At 46.7% G+C, this 5362-nt stretch overlaps 1 pseudogene; it reads right to left on the bottom strand.

The window, feature by feature from the left end:
* Positions 1-1262: 1262 nt before the first annotated feature.
* Positions 1263-4112, bottom strand: LOC137209396 (microtubule-associated protein 1S-like; annotated as a pseudogene).
* Positions 4113-5362: the final 1250 nt, after the last annotated feature.

The following is a 5362-nucleotide window of genomic DNA, read 5'->3' as shown; positions in this document are numbered from 1 at the left end:
TATTTGCATATGCAATTCTACGATCAATCCCTAATAAACTAGGAGGAGTACTAGCACTACTACTTTCCATCCTCATCCTAATATTCATCCCAATACTCCAAACATCTAAGCAACGAAGCATAATATAACATGAAAAGATGCTCAACATCGCTAATTATTAGAGAAATGCAAATCAAAAGTACAATGAGCTACCACCTCACACCAGTCAGAATGGGCATCATTAAAAAGCCTACAGATAACAAATGCTGGAGAGGGTGTAGAAAAAAGGGAACCCTCCTACACCGTTGGTGGGAATGTAATTTGGTATAGCCACTGTGGAAAACAGTATGGAGGTTCCTCAGAAAACTAAAAATAGAATTACCATATGATCCAGCAATCCCACTCCTGGGCATATATCCGGACAAAACTCTAATTCAAAAAGATACATGCACCCGTTGTTCATAGCAGCACTATGTACAATAGCCAAGACATGGAAACAACCTAATCATCCATCGACAGATGAATGGATAAAGATGTGGTACATATAGACAATGGAATATACTACTCAGCCATAGAAAAGAATGCAATAATGCCATTTGCAGCAACATGGATGGACCTAGAGATTATCATGCTAAGTCAGTCAGAAAAAGACAAATACCATATGATATCACTTATATGTGGAATCTAACCTATGACACAAATGAACCTATCTAGGAAATAGAAACAGACTCACAGGTATAGAGAATGGACTTGTGGTTGCCAAGTGGCAGGGAAGGTGGGGGAGGGACGGATTGGGAGTTTGGGGTTAGTAGATGCAAACCATTAAATATAGAATGGATATACATTCTTTTTGATATTCTTTTCCAGTATGTTTTATCACAGGATATTGGATATAGTTCCCTGTGCTATACAGTAGATCCTACTGTAGGTCCAATATCCTGTGATAAAACATAACGGAAAAGAATACGAAAAAGAATGTATATATACGTGTAACTGAATCACTTTGCTGTACACCAGAAACACAACATTGTAAATCAACTATACTTCAATTAAAAAAAAAAGAAATATATATATTTGGTCATTCTCAGATGTATTTGGTCTTCTTCCACAGTTTCCGGCTCACAGCTCCCCAAACCCTTGGAATTTTCTGATCAGTAAGAGCAATGAGAGCATCTCTTGTTATATTTGGTCTCTTGTCCTAACTCCATGAAACACTTCAGGGCCAAAAAGGTGAAATGGGTGTCTTGTTTTTCATAACAAGCCCTTTCCATCACAACTGGGTTTTATGTTAATGAAGGTGACTTTGGATCCCACCCCAGGGTGTGGGGCCGGTTGCCAGGAGAACCAACCTCATGATCAGAGGGTTGCAACTTTGAGTCCTGCCCCCTGATTTCTGGGGAAAGGAAAGGAGCTTGAGGTTGAATCAATTGCCATTGGCCAATGATTTAGTCAATCATGACTATGTAATGAAGCCTCCATAAAAGCCCCAAAGGACAACTTTTTGGCCCTTTTTCAGAGAGCTTCCACATTGGGGAACACTTCTGCATGCCACTTTTCAGGGCCCCAAGTTCCACGAGGACATAAGATCTCTTGTTCAGGACCTCGCCCTATGTATCTCTTCATCTGGTTGTTGATTTGTATCCTTTAGTATCCTTTTATAATAAATCAGTAATCTAGTGAGTAAATGGGTTTCCCTCAGTCTGTCAGCTGCTCTGGCAAATTAAACCCAAAGAGAGCGGTCATAGGAACCTCGATTTATAGCCAGTTAGTCAGAAGCACAGGCATCAACCTGGACTTATGATAGGCACCTGAAGTGGAGGGTGCTCAGGGGATGGAGCCCTTTACCTGTAGAATGTGATTCTATCTCTGGGTAGATAGTGTCAGAATTGAGGGAAATTGTATGACACCCAGCTAGTGTCCAAGAATTGGATCCAAGAATCCTTTTTCAGTATATGTGTGAGGCAGAGGGTGCACGACCAGCCCCAATAGAAACCCTGTGCCCTGAGTCTCTAAGGAGCTTCCCTGACAGAGGGCATTTCCTGGTGTCAGAGAATCACGTGGTATGTGACTCCACTGAGAGAAGGCTCCAGAAGCCTGTGCCTGGTTCCCCCCAGGGGCTTCTCTCCAAGCCTTTTTCCTTTGCTGATCCTGCTAAGTATCCTTTTGCTGTAATAAATTTAGCTGTGAGTATGACCACACACCGAGTACTCCTAGCCAATCATGGAACCTAGGGGCGGTCTTTGGAACCTCGACACAAATGGGTTTCATAGACTATACTATTAAAATAAATTTCACCTGTTTCTTTTTGCTTAACGCGGCTGCTGGAAAATTCATCATGATGGATGTGCTCACGTTATGTTTCCATTGACGTTACTGCTCCAGCACCTTGGAATGGTAAATGCTGAAGCAGTGAGGCCAGAGCTTCCATTTTATAGGAGAAACTGAGGCCCAGAAGGGGTGGTGGGTGTGGCTATGACCACAGATCAAGGAGGGAACAGGAGGACGTGAGCAGGGAGCCTGCTGCAGGACTCCAGCCCCCAGGTACTTACCGGATGGACCTCGAGTGGTCGTCTTGAGGACTGAGGACTTTCTGGACAGGGGTGTCCGACTTCCTTTGTCACTGGACTCACTCCGGGCGCTGAGTGGCCACCTGGCCCAGTCCCCACTGGCCAGCCCCGTCATTTTGGCAGCGGTCACTGGAGTGGTTTTGGGGGTGTCAGTGCCAGGGTTTGGGTGGGTGGGTGACTTCCGGGCGTGGCCGAGGCGTTCTCTCATCCGGGAGGCAGCGTCTAAGGGTCCACCATGCAGATACTAGGCTGCGTGGGCAGAGATGGGGCGATCTTGAGGGGTCAGGAGTGTGTCCTCATCTGAGTCCGAGGTGCTGGGAGCGGCAGGCAAGGGGTCTGAGTTAAGACAGTGTGGGCAGGGACTTGCTGACAGACGTGGGTGATGTCTCCTGGACTCCTGGAGCGCCCGCCAGCTCCTGGGACCGAGCGCTGCTGTCGTTGGCGCTGCCAGGGGACACGTGTTCCAGAGCCATGGGCACGGCCTCCCGCTGCTCAAACTCACAGGATGACACCAGGCACAGGGCCACGTCGTGTGGCGAGGCCCTGGGCCGTACTCGAGGGCCGCAGAGTACGAGGTTCAGCCCGGCTTCACTCATGGCGGCAGGTGGTAGTGGTAGCACCTGCTCAAGGGAGACGAACAGGGACTCGTCCACCTCTGTGGAGCGTGGGGAGCCCACCTCGGCGGGCAGCAAGAGCGTGGTCACTGAGGGGGAGGCATCCGCCCTCGCCTCCCCACCCCGCAGCGGGCTCAGTGACAGCGGCCCGCAGTTCTCACCTGGCCCCTGGTGGGCCCCGACGGGCGAGGGTGTGCATGGCTGGGGCGTGCTGGCGGCCAACAGCAGCTGCAGGGTTTTCTCCTCCAAGACGCCATCCTCCTTCCAGCCGGTCTCAGCCGCAGCTCCGGACTGCTCTCCTGGCTGCTCTCCTGGCTGGGTGTGGCCACCAGCTGCGGGTCCCGGAAGCTGCCCGCCACGGCGGGTGGTCTGGCGTCTCCGCACCGGAAGCGGGGGGGCGGGGGCTTCGGGACCCATTCTCTACAGTCGGGACACCTGGGCGGGTTTTGTTAGGTGCTCTGCGGGGCTTGGGAGCCAGCTGGGCGTCTGCCTTCTTGCTGCCGACCACAGTGGAGGCAGCCCGGCACCTCCTGTGGTCGGGGTCCTTTTTCACCTCCCAGGAGGTGGGCAGGAGTGAGGGGCGGCTTCGAAAAATGCAGGCTTAAAAGACAGAGTGCAACAAGCACGCACGCATTGAGGTGTCAGCTATTTTGTGCAAAATATTTTAAGCTTCAGTTAAGAATTCTGATTTTTTACCTATAAGTAGAATGTCGAGGAGACAGTGTTATGTCAATCCAAACTTGTAATTATACAATTGTATATACATATATAATAATTTTTTGAAGACTTTTACTTGGGGGGAAGGGATCAGAGACTGAAATCTTTACATGGATGTTCTTGTTTAAAGAAAGCTTTTCTAATCTGTCTTCCTCTTCCTTAGTTTCACTGTGTATAGATGGAGATTCTGATTTAGAATTACCTGTGTCAATTTTGATACTCTCATACTTTCCATGTTCGAAAGTCTTCTAACTAAAATAAAATTTATTCTTCCAGTAGAAGCTTTCTGGTACCCTAATATGGCCGCTTATTAAGCTCATACAAGCTGGAATGTGTCTAAACCTGTGGACTGCATATCGGCTTGGTCTTCATGCACACAAAAACTCAGTCATTTAACTTAATCTCAAGATGTTAAATTACTTGAATTTCAGATTTTTTTTAATAACAATTTATACCCACAAAAATACAGTTCTCCAACACATCTCCCACAAGGACTTCATTTCTCCCTGCGCCCCAAATGCATTTCTCTGCTCTACCTCTCTGTCACCCTCAATCCCACCCTCTACCCTTCCCGTTTGTCAAAGGATTGCACTCTCCTTCCTTATTGTAAAATTAGAAGCCTTCTAAGAAAAAACCTTGCATGATGATTTCTCATCACTCCAAACCCTTTCGTCTTCACGAGTTTCTTTTCTCCCCTTCCCGTTCCAGGGGAACAGGTGCTTTTCATCTCACCTGCTTCTAATTCTTCCTGTTTCCTGGGAAACTTATTCCGTTAATTATCCATCCCCCTTCCCAATTTTCCATCATTTCTAACTTCTTTCTCTCTGTTTCCAAATATGTCAGTTGTCCTCATATTTTTAAAATCACCGTTGATCCAGTTATCTCCTATCCATCTCTTGTTTCTTTTACACAAGCAGTAGAGTAAGTGGGTCCTGGCTAGATAGTCTGCTGCCCATCTTCCTGGGTTTGCAGCCCAGCTCCACCACCTGTTAGCTGTGTGACCACCAGCAAGTTACTTAATCTCTGAGTGTAAAATGCAGATGACCATACTGCTTTTATTAGCTCATTATTATTTTTTATTTTCAAAAAGATTAACCATATTTCCCCCTATCTTTTTTTCTGTGGCCTCTCTTCCCTACCAAGTGTAGAAGGTTGGAAATTTAAAGTCAAAACATAGATATGCAAAAATGCAACTTCATTTTCTCACAGGTGAATTTAACTTACTCATAAGCCCGGTTTCTACTCCATGAAATTAGCCCTTGGAGGAAAATGAGGAGCTGCTGATTTTAAAGGTTGTCTGGTGCATCAAAGCTCAATTTAAGCCTCTTCCATTGTATGTGCCTAATTACATCTAAGGGAAGAGAAGGACGCTCAGGGTAGTCCTATCAATACCCTTCTAGGTGAAAAAGAATGTGTAGCAGGTTTAGCCTTAGAATCAGAGACAGAAATTTTTATCTCTACAGCTCAATGTCAATTTCATTGACA

This window comes from Pseudorca crassidens, chromosome 2, assembly GCF_039906515.1.
Source record: "Pseudorca crassidens isolate mPseCra1 chromosome 2, mPseCra1.hap1, whole genome shotgun sequence".
NCBI lineage: Eukaryota > Metazoa > Chordata > Mammalia > Artiodactyla > Delphinidae > Pseudorca > Pseudorca crassidens.
The sequence above is the reverse complement of the archived record's forward strand: the minus strand, read 5'-3'. Positions and strand labels throughout refer to the sequence as shown.